Source organism: Periplaneta americana, chromosome 1, assembly GCF_040183065.1.
Source record: "Periplaneta americana isolate PAMFEO1 chromosome 1, P.americana_PAMFEO1_priV1, whole genome shotgun sequence".
NCBI lineage: Eukaryota > Metazoa > Arthropoda > Insecta > Blattodea > Blattidae > Periplaneta > Periplaneta americana.
The window spans coordinates 129,635,706-129,654,386 of record NC_091117.1 but is presented as its reverse complement, the minus strand read 5'-3'; the positions used below and the strand labels follow the sequence as shown (position 1 = coordinate 129,654,386).

Sequence of the window (18,681 nt, the reverse complement as noted above, 5' to 3'; positions counted from 1 at the left end):
TCGGTAAAAACTGAACCAAGTAACTTGTTCCAACCAGGATTTGAACTTGGGCCCGCTCGTTTCACGGTGAGAAGTGCTAACCGTTACTCCATAGAGGTAGACCATACTAACAACAAATATTCATGCACTATGTGGGATTCAAATCTATAACAGTGGCTTTCATGCAGCGCCCAAGTTTCATCTCGTACATTATGGCCACGGACTATGAAACTATTATGTTAGACTTTTCTAAAATTGATCACTTTGGTCAAATCTTCAACTTGTCTTGTTGTACTATACATGTCTGCGTAGATTATCCCAAAGAAAGAAGAAAGAAAGCGGCTGGATAGAGTAGACATTTGTATGTAAATGACTGGTATCTTGCAGGATACAAATTCTTTTACATCGCATTCGTAGGTTCAGCTGGAAGGTGTTAGCGCACTTCTTCGGCGCGCAGGTCATCGCGGCATGACGTCACGACGTGTCTGCGCTATATAATGCCTGAAGAGAGAGCTTCCGCTTATGTTGAGGTAAACCAAGTGCAGTGCGTGAACTAGTGCAAGCCTGAGGAACGACGGCTTTTTACATACCGGTTTGGGATCGGCTCTGCTTCAACACGGGTTAGAAGGTAAGGCATTTTTAAAAGAGAAGAAATCGTACAATTCTGCTTCCGTCCTTTCAACCGAAGTGTTATGTGATTACAATTGGAAATGAAATGGATTTCGTAAAAGTTAACATTATGTTAAAAATAAAATATTACTAGTAATAAGTATGCAACATTTGAAAATTTTATTTGTACCAAAATCTCATATTAAAGTAGTATTTAATTTAAATTTAAGTAGTTAAAATTAATTTACTTTAAAATAAAACATTACATTAAATCTGAGCTTTGACATTAGGTAGAGTTGCCTATGACTCGAATGTTTATTCGTTATCATTGTGATATCCTGTACTGTATAATTTGAAAGTCTGATATGTCTGAAAAAAAACAGAAGACTCGCATAATGTTTCGTGTTAAGAGTTTGTGATTATTCATTTTTCAAATATTTATACTGTCCATATCTGTGGTAAAATATGAAAAGCTAAACTCAGAACCAGATTGTTCCAAGTCCATTTTACTATTTTTTTTCGGGAAAGCTATTTTAAGCTCCTGACATTCAAAACTTCATGAAACAATTTGGAATAGCTTCATAGCAACCTTATGAAGAAGGATATTACAATTTTGTTCGATTCACATATGCTGTCAAGGACATGGAACACAATGAAACACAGATTTCTTTCTTATAAAAATTTGGACTTAGAACAGTCTGGTTCACAGCCATCCTTTTGTCACAGAATAAAGTACAAATTACAGATTTTGGAGGAAACACCTATGGTATAGTTTAACATAGTACTATGAAATCTGTCAGGAGTGACAGAGGAAAACTATTAAAAATATCAGTACACGACCTCAAAAATTGACAGTGGTCCTTAAGTTATTGAAGATTTACACGATATGTCGAATATAAACTTGTTAATATTAATCAGCGTTAATATCTCAGTGTCCACGTCATTTAGCCCGTAAAATGTCCCATTACTTACACTAATTTAAGCACATGACGTATTCCAATATCTCTGTTAATTTTACCATCTAAAGTCTTTCAGTATCTACGATGATTTAACAACGTAAAAACTCACAGTACCTACGCCAATTTAACCACGAAATACTTATCAGAATTTATCATAATATAATCACGTAGGCTATATTAGCTCAACATAATTATGTTTGAGGTTTTCCTCAACCGTAAAGTCAATGCCAGGTAATCTATGGCGAATCCTCGGCTTCATCTCGACAAATACCATCTCGCTACTATCAATTTCATCTACGCTGAATAACCAGTAGTTGATACAGCGTCGTTAAATCCAAATAAAAAATCGCTTGTATCAATCAGTATGATCTGTCTAAAATCTCTCAGTATTACATTAATTTAACCAAATGAAGTATAGGCCTATAAGTCTGCTTTAACTTTGCGTAAAATCCCTCAGTATCTACTATAATTTGATCATTGACATGAACACTCATTTAGCTACGTAATATCTCGCAATATCTATGTAATTTTAACCTTGTAAAATATAAAGTATCTATGTCCAGTTGATCATGTAAAATTTGTGTCTTTGCTAAAATTGCTCATTATTTACTCTAAATCAGCCACTTAAAATCTCTCAGTATCTATATTAACTTCCCCTCAAAATCTTTTAGCATTTACGTTGCGTAAAATCTCTTGGTAGTCTCAGTGCGTTGAATTGATGAAATGAAACCTCTTAGCATATACGTTAATTTAGCGACATAAAACCTTGTTACTTTTATTTAATTTGAGTAAGTAACGTTTCTTATTATCTGCTTTAATTTAACAACATAAAACCTTACAGCATCTACGTTATAAGACTACGTAAAATATTTAATTTTCTACGTTAGTTTAACGAAGTAAAACCTCTCGTTACGGACGGCACATCAATGGCATAAAACCTTCAATATCTACATTGACTTAATCGCATAAAATCTCACAGTATTTAACGTCAATTTTATTATACAAAATCTTTAGGTAATTATGTAAATTGTTCTACGAGTACATAAAATATCTCGGTATTTATATTAACTTAACAGTCTGTCGGAATCTACGTTAATTTTACTCCACAATACTTTAATATCGTAAATTATATATTCTGTCTTCTTTCATAAATGCAATGATGTGAATTGAATAATAAAAAAAAAACCATAAAAGCTTGAGTGTGTACTATCTCTTTATAAGTATTACACATTTCCATAGTGATGCGTTGAAAATATAAATGCTCTGTCTACGAAACGGGGGATGGTTTAAGGTTTCAGATAGATTCGGCTATTTTTACTGCCCTGTTGTAGTCGAACGAGTTGTAGTTCAATCAACTGACAACTTCCAATGTAAAGAATTTTGGTTCAATATCCGTCAAGTCATGTGAGTCTGTTTGTAAGCATTAGTTCCGAAACGTTGAAGATATGAAGTTGAAACGCACGATGTAAAACTCAAAACTTTTCTTAACAGATCTTGCTCGATATGCATTTACAGTAGTTATCTGCAAATACACGCAATTAAAAGGAAAAATAAACCCGTCTTCTTACTTAAAATCTTAAAGACACAACGACTGCGGGGAGACAATTGTTCCGTGCTTCCCTGACTTGTGGTACTGTGACCGGAAAACTGCAGTACTCCAAATAATCGGCAGTGCAGTGTCAATCTTAATTACTTTCTTGTTGTACATACCACTGAAGCAATTTAATACTTTGATACTAAAAACATTGAACCACTTTTGGCATAACATTAGAATTAATAAAACTTGGGAACGAAAATAAGTTTACCGAGTCAGAAATCAATTTCGGATTCCATGAATTAGTAAACATTAAGCTGCAAGTCGACCTGGTTGGCGAGTTGGTAGGGTTCGATCCCGGGCCAGGTCGATGGCATTTAAGTGGTCTTAAATGCGACAGGCTTATGTCAGTAGATTTACTGGCATGTAAAAGAACTCCTGCGGAACAAAATTCCGGCACATCTGGCGACGCTGATATAACCTCTGCAGTTGCGAGCGTCGTTAAATAAAACATAACATTTTAAGCTGCGACAGAAGACCCGATAATTCAATTACTTTAAGAAATCAAACATTGAACGTTATGTTATCAGTGAATCTGTAAAAATTTTGTGGCAGGCAAGGACAGATTAACACATAACGATGGAGAAAAACTAATTGGCGCAAGGTAGCCTATTGTAAAGGAAGTGTGAAATTGTCAGCTGTGAGCCGCGAAAGATAAATCTGATTTATTTTTGCTATAACCCTACCAATCACAGTGTCGATCGGGAAGCAAATAGATTCGTCTCCAACAGCTGCTGGAAAATATTTAATACTTCTTGCTGCATTTTTCTAAAACAAACATTTTCGGCACATATGTGCTATGCTGTTGTATCTGTCAGTTTGTTTTATGTAAAGATATCGTATAAATGGTTATTTTGTGTAATGTTTTAAAATGAAGACTATTTATTTTTAGTATCACTATTATATTTAACATCCAAAATTCCCGGATAATCTGACGCATAGATCCTAGATATTGAATAGAACAAAATCCGTCCAATAGTTAGAGGGATCATACTTATATTGACATAATAGAACATTACAAAATCAAAATTTTTAGTATAGGGACTGAAAAAATATCTCGGCGAAAATGTCTAAATACAGATTTACGACGTCACAGTTTTTATTCCCCTTACAATGAGAAAGTAATAACCTGTATCCTCATTGAAATTCAGTTTTGAAATCTTTATCTCCAATATTCAAAGCAGAGCAGAGAAATATTTTTAATACTAGTATTATCAGGTAAATAATTTGTTCATTTACCTAGTTACATATTTTGAATGTATTTCTCTCTGCAGAATTGGAGTATTAAGGGGTGTGAAAATGCATTTCATATTCAGTAAGTGCCAGTCAGGTCAACCGAAAATGATGTAAAGAGAATACAATTATACGTAATTATTTTTACTAAAAATAAAAGTATGTTTATTTATGAATAACACAAATGGTGATATATTCGAAATCAGTTCTAATGATTTTTTTCTACCTCACATAGGATAAAATTATAAAGGAATATTATAAGAGTTATGTCTCCAAATCCCTTTCTGTCAATGAAGTTAATAATTATTCACATGAAGTCTCCAGCCGAAAAATCCTGCATATAAGAATATAACTTAAGGCTCTACAGAATAGCTACACGAATTATATTGCAGCAGTAATGGAGCCATAGTCGTACAGAGGTATAGCAAAAGATAACTTTATTTTCCTGCAAGAAACTATCAACTACAAAATTATTCCTTTAATGGAAAACTTCTTCAGATCACATTTTTAAGAATAAAAGGTGTCAAAACGAATTAACTGTAAAATTAATCAACACGTTAAAAATAGAGCTAAGTAAAAATATTATTTCCTGTATTAATTTTAAATTTGTAGATGTTAAGTATATTTTCTCAAAATCTACATCTCTTTCTAGTCACAAATAATTTAAAGCCAAACAGAATAGCCAATGTCTGGTCCTTTAAAATAAGATTATTGAATACCCATAAAAGTTTTGTTCTTAAAGAAGAAAATGCAAAGGTAGTCTATATTATCACCTGCTAGCTTTCCGTCCCTGCTTGGAATGTTTGAGCTATGTTTCTTTGAAATCATCGATTCTAATACCTACTACTACGTACTCAGAAAACATCTTGTGACAGTGGTATGGCAAACTGACTTCTTGCTGCATTGGACCCACATTTTTAATTACAGACCAAAACCAGTGTAGTTCAATAAGTGATGGTAATGTATAGAGAGGTATAGAGGTGCTTATCGGGAGGGACATGGATCATCCCATGCAGTAAAACCTAAAGAAGCTTTCTGTGCACTCGTGATGGAATGGGTTGCGTGCCGACTATGCTGCGTGGCTAAGTCGGTCCCACCATCCTCCACACTATGCATTCTTCTAATCCGTATACCATACCCCTGGTAGTGATCTGTCATTCCTCATAGATATATACATTTATGAGTCATCTAGAACTCACCAATCTTTGGACAAACCGCGAGGAACATCTACTGGGACAGACGGTTGCTTTGACGCCACACAAACATAGGAGATGCCATATTTTACGAAACGGAAATGATAATGAAAGGGGAATTATGGAGTGTATTTTTTGAATGGCGAGGAAAAAATGGGAGAACCTTCAGGAAAACGCTCACAACCTTGGCTTTATCCATCACAAATACAACTCCGACATCGCCGAGATCTGAACTCGGGCCCACGGTGTTGTAAGCCAGCGCTCTGTCATCTAAGCTACCTAGGAGGCTAAATGTGAAGACAATTAGATCTTCTGCTGCCTTAAGTAGTAGGCTACATTCACAAGTATTTTGGGAAAATTTTAAGACCTTACTTTTATCTTTCTATTGATGTTCTCTCAACAACGATAGATGAACATACATTTTATTTCATTTATTTCCTTCGGCACAATCTGTTGTTGATGATGATGATGATGATGATGATATAATAAAATTAATACCTGTGGTTAATGAATCGATGACACATGTCACCCTTTTCTACTAAAATTCCAACTAGTACAATCGGAATTTGAATCTGGATGTCCAGCACAGAGAGCCGTTATTTAATATAGTGGCATTGTATTGTACAGGCTCTTTCATTAGCTATAATAACTTTCTCGTTTTATTTCTAAGTACTTATAATTTCATATTATTATCATAATATATTGTTGTTACCAAGTTGATCGTTTACATTACGAAGAAATAAGACAGAATAACATTGCTGAATAAACTATAATAATTCATATTTGGAAATTAACATCCTTGCGGAATCAAAAGGCAATCTGATGAACTCTGCTAACATTATAATGGAGAAAATAATATATTTTGCAATGTTCAATAGTAAAGCAGTGGACAGAACAAAGCTGTGATCTCCACGATTATAGTTGAACAAAGAAGTTAATTATCTTTTTATTAATAATGAAGTTCAAAGTCTTACCATGCGTTGAAGTCTCTATAATTTTTCCCATTTTATTGTGATTTAACTGTAACGCTAAATCTAAATTAAATTAAATTCATCATACAAAAATCTTGTTAGGATTTTACAATATTCTACATTGATGTGAGAAGTCTTAAATAAGGATATATTAATGTTATGAAGTACAAATAAAATTTCCCTGTACTAGATATCGATAAACAAAAATTATTTTACGTTACGAGTACTAAGTGTGTGTTATTATTCTTGTCTTTATCTATTGTGAATAATACCGGTAAACATCTTGAAGTCTGCCTTGAGCATTGGCTCTTCTAATGCATCAACAACAATGTCGACGGTCGCGCAATGACCTCGCAGATAAGTTCAGATCTGCTCCGTTTTTGACAAAGACGTTAGATTAAGTTTCATTGAAGTTACTGCAAACTTCCTAAAGGTATTTTAAAACGGAATGTTGTAATATTATGCATTAATTTTATTTACCGTTACTTTATAAAATGCATTGCTACAAATAATATAATTCGAAATTTTAAAGAAAAATATATTTTCAACATTTCCGATCTGATAATTCATTTTCAGTATGCTGTTTATGAACAAAAGTTTCTCCTACACTATTGAACGGGTTTTGTTCATATAACCTTGCTTACTGTGTAAAAATCTAGGGATGTTTATTTTTAAAAGATGACAGAAAATTATAAATTATTCGAAATCGGTTTCAAGAATTTGCTTTTTAACGTGTTTGTAACTAAGGTAAATTGGCGAATGGAATTTTACATTCACTTACTTCAAAGTAATACATGCCGTAGAATTAATTTTATCATAATTTATGCAATTATGCCTTCAATTGAAAACTTCTTTAGAAAAAAAAGTGTTAAAAATATTTATCTAGTAAAAAACATTTAATTTGTTTTTACGCTCTGTGTATACATATCTGGTGGCGTGAAAGAGAAGGCCTGATGGCCTTAACACCACCAGAATAAATAAATGTATTATTATTATTTATTATTATTATTATTATTATTATTATTATTAGTAGTAGTAGTAGTAGTAGTAGTATTTATTATTATTATTATTATTATTATTATTATTATTATTATTATTATTATTATTTGTCATTTCGAGTCAATGTTCCTAACGTACACTACTGTCAGAAAAGAAGAAGGGACGATGAAAGTAAAATCCTTAACGTTATAGCGCTACTGTTCGGTATTTTGCAAGAATACGGTGTGAGATCTTCATAACCATAACAAACCATTATTACCTCTTTATATTTCTACAAATGTTTAAATACCTATAGCATTTTCTCAAATGGCACAGTATTACAAGCGATTCTATTATGCCTATAGACATTTTGACTTTGTATGCATCTTAATTAACCCATAGCTACCGGCGTAGCTCAGTCGGCTGAGGCGTTTGTCTGCTAATCCGAAGTTGCGCTCGGGCATGGGTTCGATTCCTGCTTGGGCTGATTACCTGGTTAGGTTTTTCCCGAAGTTTACCCAATCGTAAGGCGAATGTAAAGTAATCTATGGCGAATCCTCGGCCTCATCTCGCCAAATATCATCTCGCTAACAACAATGGCATCAACGCTAAATAACGTAGCAGTTAATATAGAGTTGTTAAATAAGCAACTTAAAAAAATGAAATGACACAATTTAAAAGTCAAGTTAAATATCATCCTTCAATTTCTTATTACAGACAATATAAATGGTTCAAAAACAGATTCCAACTTTTTCGTGAAAATACACGTTTTCAGCATCACTGATACCGAAAAGCAATTTCGGACATACCGTCCGTCTGTCTATGTAGGCCTACGTACAACGATTTCTTATAAACTATGGACGGATTATACTCATATAAATATCTGTCAGTCAGTTTATTTGAAAAACATGAATAGGAGTATAATAATTTCTAGTAAAAATATTGATAGGTCTTGTTTGAAGTCAAAAATACGAAATGGCGATGAACTCGAAATCTGGCCTAATTGTTCTTTTCTATTTTGTTTCTCACATAAATGAAGAGGTAAATAAAGTGAGAGACCAAGTAGTATGTCTTCAGCTTGCCATGTTTCCAAGAAAAATAATTAAAATGCAGAATTATTTATTCTTTTCGTTGCGAATTTTTTCAAACTTCAATAGCTCTCAGATCTTGCCAGGTACGAGTATATAGTCATTGCTCTTAGTTGTGAAAGACCAGATAATCCTTCATTCTTAAAATAAATTTCCTCTTAGTTCTAAATACATTATTTATTATGAGTGAATGAACAATTCAAAAAAGCGAGTTTACAATGGAAAGGGGCAGTTTTTTTCCTCAGGTTCTTATAATAAATCAATAATTAAATTTTTAATATGATTACCAATTTTAAATGTCGACTTTCATAAATATAAAAGTGATATTAAAATTATTATAATATGTGAGTATATATTATATTATTTTAAAAATAATTACTTATCTACATCGACTTCAATCTTACGATTTATAAATTAAGTCAAATGTCCTTATTTTTGCACCGTAGAGAATGCATGTTATATGTAATTCAGAAAACCAAGTTCACAGCATCGATAGCACATACAAAATTATTTCATTTAAGTATGATTTTAATACCAGTAAAAGTCACCGGCATAGCTCAAGTGTTGGCACATTTGCCTGCTGATCCGGAGTTGCGCTCGGGCGTGGGTTCGATTCCCGCTTGGGCTGATTATCTGTATCTGATTAGGTTTTTCCATGTTTTGCCCAATCATAAGACGAATTTCAGGTAATCAATGGTGATTACTCGGCCTCATTTCGCCAAATACAATCTCGCTATCACCAATTCTATCAACGCTAAATAACACAGTAGTTGATACAGCGTCGTTAAATAACCATGTAAAAACACTAGTGAAAGAAAATGAGCTGTAAACAGTAACTTGATAAAGAAAGTGATTTTTTATTGTAATTAATTGCTTCTTATTTAAAATAGATTTAACAAGCAATACTTTTTTATGCAACCCAAATGTTTTACTTGGGATCCGGAATTTTCGTCACTCGGTGATTTCGTCACATATTACATTTTGCCACTGCAACATTTTTTCACCGATTCACTTTTGTCACCACCATATTTTCTCAGCAATTCACTTTTGTCACCACCATATTTTGTCACCAATTAATTTCCTGATCAATATTCGCCACCACAATTTTTCCTCCCTTCGAGTCGTTTACCTTGCTGATACCTATATAAAATGTTACGGATGAGCTAACCCCAATCTTCGATTACTTTGAGGATAATTATGTCATGGATCGTAGACGTGGCAGAGGTAGGCAGCACCCCATGTTCCCTCCAAATACATGGAATTGTTACATTCGTGCCAGGGAAAACCTGCCCAGAACAACAAATACTTGCGAAGCGTGGCATAGACGTCTCAAAACGGACAAAGCACATCCCTCCTTTTACCATGTCCTTCAGTTGATACAGAAGGAGACTGCAAGGATACAGTAGGACATTGAGAAAATAGAAGCAAGTCAATCTCCAACCAGAAAGAAAAAAAAATACATGTCCTTAAATAACAGAATTGCACGAATTGTCGATAGGTATGAAGCCTATAGAACAGAAAATAACATCTTGGTTACCTACATGTCATATGTCACAACTTAAGTGAAAAGTTTGGTTGAAATTCCATAAAACAGGACGAATGTATACAACTTCAAACTCCATGTTAATACAGAGCATTAAAATAATTATACTGTGATGGTTTTGGACTCATAAAGAAAACAGCCTAAATGTTGTTGTTTTCTAATGCCAGGCGTTTGACAATAAAGTCATTTGACCTCTTGCACTCCAATAATTGCCCCGCAGTATAAAAAAATGATCACAAAACATATATGATGACGAAACATTTTCGGTGACAAAATCTCCTCAGTGACAAAAAACATGATGACAAAATGTATTTGATGATCAAAAAACTAATGACGAAAAATAAGTGACATACTATAACGGTGACGAAATTTCCAGTTACGAAATCCCATAGACCCGTTTTACTTAACTATTATTCTATGAAAACATATAATGAGAAAGTATGTGTCTCTTCCGTGATGCTAATTTTTTAGAATCATAACAGAATCTATAAATTACTTTCCGTTTCAAATGAAACTTCGCTTCTATAGTGAATTTAATTTTATTTATGTTTTAAACGACAGTTCAGGAATACAAACTACGTACAGAATTATCATTTAGTAATGTGGTGAAGAACCGAGAAAGGTAATGTAGTAACTAACACATCCGTCTTATATTCGGGAGGTTCGGAATTCGATTTCAAGGACTGGAGGTTTTTGTGGTTTTTCAAGTTTCTCCAGGCGAATGTTGGAATAGAACCAATTACAAGGACCACGGCCCGATTCCTTTCCAATTCCTCAGTCCTTCATAACATAATTCCATATGTCATCTTCGCCTTTCGCGACAGACTGGATATCTCTCCGAAAAGTATCATAACTGGCTAAGTGTGCTTCCCATCTATTGATAGGAAATTATATTAAAAACAACTGCTAAATATCGGAAACGCCTAACAGAAAATGGTAAGGAACTAAATTAATTGTTACGAAACACGTAAAAATTATAATAAGGAAATAAGAGAGAAAGTGTCAACTTAAAAAGACTCTAAAGAGGTCACGGTGGCATAGAGCAGCAAAAAACTGACTTCACCATCACAATTCCCACATGATCTGACTGAGTTTGTTAGTACTGTAGGTAATTCTCTATTTGAGGAGCATAGTAACATAGATAGACAACTCCATTTTCTTACAATTTCGAGATATTGGTTGTTTCTCATAGAATTTTATGTGCTGAATGCGATTCTGGAACTGTTTAACTAAAAAAAGGACAGAACAGAGCGAAAACAGCACTTAATTGTGCTCTTTAGAAACAAAATGTAGACAACTCCACTGTGGCTTGGTTTCAAATTAGGACAATTCCTTCAGTAGTCAATAAGAAGCCCACATTCGTACCAGCTTTTCCCATCACCCATCGCGAATCCAACATGACTGATTGTTTATATAATCGTTTTGTGGATGAATAAGTACTATCTACGTAAATTTGCTTTGAAACAGAGTTAGAAGAGACTTAGATTCAAAAGTAGACAATTTCACTTTAAATATAGCTTCATTTGGTTTCAAAAACAAACAACTCCATGATTTAGTTTCAGAGATGGACAACTCCACTTTTAAACTTAAATTTCGACCTGAATATTAATTTTAATCAAATTTTGAGACTGAAAAATATTTCTATGGTCCATGAGAATGTTTTAAAAATGTACGTATGACGGTGACACTGGTTTCCAAGGATCTAGTTTTTCGCCTCTCCTGTAAAAAAGCAAAAGTGGCGTTGTCCAACTTTGATACCAAGCACCTCATTTTAAGCTACACTTTAACAATCGATGCTATTTAGAGACGTTGAAATTATGATTTGGTTATATGGGGTAAATTCAGATACGATACAATGTTATGATACGGTGATAGACGAATATTGGCATGAGAATGTTAGGGAAAAGAAAGAATTATTCCACAAGCGCCAGCTGACAAGGTCAAGTCTGAACTCGGCACGCATCGCCCTTCGATCCTTTCTGTTGAAAGATGTCAGTTATAAGCAAGAAAATCACAACATTATGTCTAGACGAAACGTTCTACCCTGAGGAATGATCACTTATTTTTCGAATGAAATCTGGAACTGTCTAGGTTAGTTTTCTAGTATACAAATAGAGTTTTTCCATAAGTTATTTTAGGAATTTCGGATGCTGAAGCCCGTTCTCTAGCGGGACGTCGTTGAAATATCACGATGTCTCGCGGTAACTGTTAGTCTGACCTGTGTTGTAGCTGGTTAATGACGGAAAGCTAACCGTTACTTAGTCTCCACCAAACACGATTGGTGATGCTCAGGGTACTCCGCAGGACAGGAATTTAACACATAGCCTGTAGATACTTATTTAATGTCATCACTTAAGCTGCGATATTTTTAATCATGAAGAAAAACATAAAATAAAACGTAATCATCCATGGATGTTGGCGAGTTGGTATAGATAGCGCTGGCCTTCTATGCCCAAGGTTGCGGGTTCGATCCCGGACAGGTCGATGGCATTTAAGTGTGCTTAAATGCGACAGGCTCATATCACTAGATTTAGTGGCATGTAAAAGAACTCCTGCGGGACAAAATTCCGGCACATCCGGCGACGCTGATATAACCTCGGCAGTTGCGAGCGTCGTTAAATAAAGCATAACATCCATGGATGTTTTAAATAGGAAAGTAGTTTCATGAACGTGACACGTACTTTGTTTTATGCGTTTTGTAAAACTTGGGTACTTCGTCGTATTACAAATTATATTCTCGTTTGTAGCTCATTTCCTTGAACTATCATTTACAATACATACAGGAATAAAATCATACAACGTACTGTGCACCTATTAGAGCATGTAAATGACAATAATCGAGAATGTTAGTAGTAAGACAATAAAAAAGTTACATGCGATATAGTGTTCTTGTGTTGCTCAAAAAGTATAAATTTTTAGCAATAAATTATTTTACTTTTCTAATCCTCTTTAACTTAGACTGTCGGATACGCTAATGTGTGGTTGATTGATGAAACATCTATATGATCTCTAAGCGTGTTGCTCATTTGCGTCATCTCACTGAAGGAACTTCAATGATTCTCGAGAGAAAAAAGTCAGAAAAGAACTACATTAAAATGACAGCACATTTTAGTCAGTTTATTGTCTTTGAAATTAATATTTTTAAGGAACTTAATTTTTTCAGCTGCGAATCTGATTTTGAACCCATACAGAACTTGATAGGCCTATTGCTCATTTTTCATATTCAAGTACAGAAGGCTTAAAAACGCCAGTTGGCCAACTTTGATTTAAAATATAACTTCATTGTCAAAATGGGATAGGAAATAAATACACATCTTGCCGTTCTTTTTCTCGTTAGATCCAATATAATACCCTAATAACCCCAGTACAAACCCTAGTAATGCCGCATTTCGATTATTGTGACGTTTTGTTAAGTGACCTAAGTTCTGAACTGTCAGTCAAGTTACAGCGAGTTCAGAATATGTGCGTCAGATTCGTATGCAACATCCGACGATATGAACACATATCACCGTCCTTCGCAAGTCTTTCGTGGCTCCGACTTAAAGAATGTAGAACTTTACACTCTTTGTCTTTACTCTTTCGAATTCTGCACACTTCAACACCAAATTACCTTTCGTCTCGTTTCTCTTATCTATACTCTAACCACGACGTAAATACCAGATCACTTATCTGTGGCGCGTTAAGTATACCTTTTCATAGAACATCTCGTTATTCATCCTCTTTTACAGTATCCACCTCGCGACAATGGAATTTCCTGTCACAAAGTATTAGGGGCTGCAAGACAATAAACACTTTTAAAAGCAGCTTAAAAGATAATCTTCTTAGCATTTCACTCCAATCATACTGACTTAAACTATCACTGTCTACATTGTTACTCCTTCCTTTAGACATGCATCCTGATAGTGCTGTATTTTCAAAATTGTCTCATGATAATCTCTTTCTATTATCTAACATTATTTGAAATATATTAAAATTTTATGTATTTTAGCTTAATTCTGCTACATAGTTTGTATTTCAGTGTTTAATTAATAGTTCATAGTATTTTGTTGTTTAATTCGTAAATAACTCTTGTATACATGTAGCTCTTATCTAAATCAAATTGTTGAATTCTTTGTAAGTTCATACATATGTATGTATACTTTTTGCTGGTTCAGTGGAAGAGAAGGCCTTACGGCCTTAACTCTGCCAGCTAAAATAAATTATTATTATTATTATTATTATTATTATTATTATTATTATTATTATTATTATATTCAAACCACATTTTCGGTTAATTTTAACAAATTTAATTTTGATAATGCTATCTTTATAAGAAAATGTTGTTTCTATTAGTTTTAAAATAGTATATGTATGTTAAGCACAATAAAGAAAAATATTCAGTATTTCAGGATATACCGAGAATTTGAACTACGTTCCTCTTGCTCCTCTTTCACGTGTTAACAGTCTACTTTACTTCAGACTAACTGGATCTAGTAAACACAAGTCTTGAACATTCTTTGTAGATCATGAAATTGGCACGTGTTTCAAAGCACCGTTTTCTACACCTGCACTCATCATTTGTGGTTAAGCGGTTAACATGCTAGCCATTGGATCCAAAGTGCTTGGGTTGAAACCAGGCATAGGACAATCTATTTTAAACGGCCGTAAAATTCTTAGTGTGGCCTTCCCTTGGAAGTAAATAAAAAGCTGAGAGCCTGCTGTCATAGATTTAAGGCATGCAGAAATAACTTTGTCCTTGATGGAATTTTTCAGACAAATTTGTCCGTCATTTCTCGTCCGCGTTGCTGAATAACATGTGAAGTTGAAAGTGTCGTTAAATATAGGCCTACTATTGCTACCGGGACCTTTAACATTGTAATTTATAGTAAACAGTCCTTCACAACATTGGTTTTTATTATGAGAAATGATGGGGTACATTCCGTAACAACTAATCAAGTGAAATATCAACACAAATTAGTTCTACTACAATTTTATTAACTTGCAGTTTTGTCTTATTATTTTTTTAAGCGCAGATTTTCCGCTATAATTTCAGTATTTTAAACAGCTGTCTTAATAATAATTTAGCGTAAATTTTCTTATAAATAGAATGATTTTTTCCTCTCTTTGTATCTTGCTAATAACATTGACTTTGATTCTATCTAAATTATACACGTTGTGGAAAACGGTCGGCGATTTTTCACCTACGGTACCATGCTCTATGCACAAATACGGCTTCAAAATAATTAGTGCAGTAAGTCGATAATAATTCTTTTCTTCGCCTTATGTAATTCAGTGCCACTCACTTTCATACTTAAGCGCATAAAATAAAATAAACATGGTATATTTTTAAATAATTACTTTCAGCTTCGGCCTCGTTTATTAATTTCACTACCAAGTATGTCACTTCGTATCTATTTTTAATTATTTGAATACACAGTTGAAGCTTTCGGTAACCGTTTCAAAAACTGCATTGTCGTAAGTGTCTAGGTGACACTTGGCGATTTTATAGTAGCTAGTCAACTAGCAACGGGGATTCGCTGGTAAAATCATTCATTGTAATTAAAAAATCATTACTTGCCGTATATCGAGTGAGAAGAAAACTCGCATCGAAAACAAATGGACATGTTCTAAATTTCTCTCTTAGTTAGCCACGTGATAGGCAGCAATTATTCGCCTTGTGTGGTAGCGAATCGTCTACGTGCTTCGCTTTTCCATTCTTGGGGATTTATTTGCATCTCTTGATCAACAATTTTTTAAATGATGTTCACTGACAAAATTTGTGAAATTTATTGAAAAAAATATATATAAATACATGACATTTCGGGCGTTCTGATAAAGTCAATACAAGATGCAGGATAAAACCATGAAATAAAGGACATAATCCTGTATGTACATGAATTAGAAGTTACAGTAGATGCAGTCAAAAGAAAATAAAAAAAAAATATATTGACGCAAAAATCTCACAAAACACGACAGACGGAGCACGAGAAAACAACTAGATTTTCTACTTGCACTTCCATTTACAAGACGAATGAGTGCTGTGAAAATGATTATAATCTAAGCGATTTTACTATCAGCGGCAACTCGCATCTAGAACTAGCAACGAGAAAATCTGCAAATGAGACTAGGCTATAGGAAACATTCTCGATCTGCACTGTATAACAATAAGCTGGCTTTCATTGTTATACTGTTTGAAACAGCTGCGTCAGTGAAATTTATTTTCTTTAATTGGACGTCTTAAATTACTTTTACGGGACCAGTCCTCTCTGGTGACAGCTGGAAAGCTGTCCGGTAGGGGGTCTTCTGTCATTTTGTAGGTGACGAAAATTTACGTTTATAATAATGATGATTAATGTGTTTGATTAACAGCTACCTTTTAACACATTTCTAGCTTGTTAAATCCCAATCCGAGGTGTCTCCTTTTTATAGTTAGCTCTACTTCCGACTCATTAAAAAACTGTTTTGTTCTTTCTGACATGTTTTGCCTGATGAATGTATCATGTTTTTATTCTTAAGTAGTCAGCCAGACCACTCTTTTTTAATTCGATTAAAATCAGATGAAAAAGACTATCAAGAATTTATCATAATCACCACCTCTAATATACTGTACATGGATTGTTTCGATTTTACTCTTCATTCGTAAGAATTATGGGCCAACTCTGGAATCACAAGTAGCGCGGCTTTTGGTCATGTGAGCAGCATGACACAAACAAGGCCACTGATTAAAGCAGGGTTGCAGAACTGGGGAAGAGAGGGATGGAAACATGGGGAAAGAGTTCGTTCTCCCATCCCCAAGGCCGGAGCCTTCAATGACGTTTTCGTGACATTTGGCATATACACTGTTCTCTCTTCTCCTCTCCTCCTACCGTACAATGACGCGAGAGTTGAAGGGAAGGGATGAGTTACGTGTCCCGGGTTATGACGCGTGCTTCAATTGGAGCAGAGTTTTGCATCACTGGGTTAAAGCAATATACAAGAGTCACACTTTCAGTCTCTGTGGAAGGAAGATAAATCGTCACTACCTTGCCATTAATAGAAATGTTCCGTGAAGTCAAGTATTTATATAATGTGTTCCAAAAATGTTAGGAAATCTTAGGGATGTATTCCACGTACGAAAAGAATGAAAAATTATTGTATTGGAGTGGGTCATAGGTTTTAATTTTTTATTCATGTTTTAACTCTTTAGCTCCTCTTAGTGCTTTGTGGTTGAGTTCGTAAATGGCGATACTTGTCAACAATGTGACGTTGAAACGTGTATTCTGGTTTCTGGCCAGCGACAGTTCTCATAATACGGTATGCGGCAAAACAAACGACATTATTTCTCATCTGTTGCCCACGTTTCTCTAGCAATGAAGAATTTATTTATTATTATAATATAATAGCTTGACATATTGTAAATTCAGTCTTGTGTTGATTTCTGCAATTATGGTTCTCACAACAGAGGAGAAGATATTTATCGTCGAGCATTATTTCCGGTCATACGGAGTGGGGTGTCAGAATGGGCCGCGCTTGCGCCACGTTAAAGAGCAGTACCAGGAGCCATCTAATAATGAGGCACCAAAAAAGACAACAATATTAGTGTCATCGAGAAGTTTCGTCGTACGGCAGTCATGTCAATTGATGCCCATATGCGCAAGCGCATGCTTTAGAGCTCAGGAGAGCCTGAGTGCTTTAGAGTGGAAAGGAAAGAGACAGAAGAAAGAGGTAGTATATGCCGCTTGGTCAAGCTATATACAAGGATGACCGGCACTGATTCAATGGACAAAGGGAAGAGAACTTATTAAAACTGTATCCTTGTTAATTTTTAGATTTGTCTGAGAAGTATAAGTGCATTATAAGAATGTAAGTTTTAATTTTAATGCACATTTTTCACAAGTTTGTTTTTTTTATTATTCAAAAGGAATATTTTCTCAGCTTTTCTTTTATAGAGAAGTGAAATTTTCAGATATAGGTCTATTTATTTAGTAGCCTTCCAGGTACTGAAACAATGTTTTCGTAAATCTAATATTTCGTAAATACGTATTACTGAAGATAGTGTATTGCAAATTTTGAAAATATTCGCATGGAAAATGTTTGTGAGGAAATGAATTAACAAAGCAACTACTGTTACTTCATAAGCAAAAGATATGTGCCCATGTTTTGTAGAAATGTAAGCTCTATAGGTTCAGCAGGTTTCGAGAAAATAATTTAATATTCTGATGATAGGAAGTTGCTCACCAATATCACCTTAAAACCATAATGCGATAAAAATTTTGTTATGGAATATTAGTTACACTTAAAATACAGCATATACAGCACCTAGGTAACTTTGCTTTGTACTATAATATTGTTTTGATTAGTTCATTGAATACTTTTACAAAGCTAAAGATACCATCAATATCAATTCCAACGTATCATGTCATACTCAATCTCTTTTTTTTTTTGGGGGGGGGGATATCACTTTCTTTATGAATGTTGTGTTTCATTCACTTAGTACAGTATAGTTGCACTACTATGGAATTTATGTGAATATTCCTTTTTAACTCTTTATTATGTTATTAACATTTCAAACACAA

The 18,681-nt window shown here is 34.1% G+C and overlaps 1 protein-coding gene across 1 annotated transcript in view; it reads left to right on the top strand.

Annotated features, from left to right (window-relative positions):
- The first annotated feature begins 487 nt into the window (after positions 1–487).
- Positions 488–18,681, top strand: part of LOC138700882 (uncharacterized) — a 116,764-nt gene continuing 98,570 nt past the window's right edge. The window contains exon 1 of the mRNA XM_069827278.1: positions 488–607. The gene's annotated coding sequence lies outside the window, so the exon portion shown is untranslated. The remainder of the gene's footprint in view (positions 608–18,681) is intronic.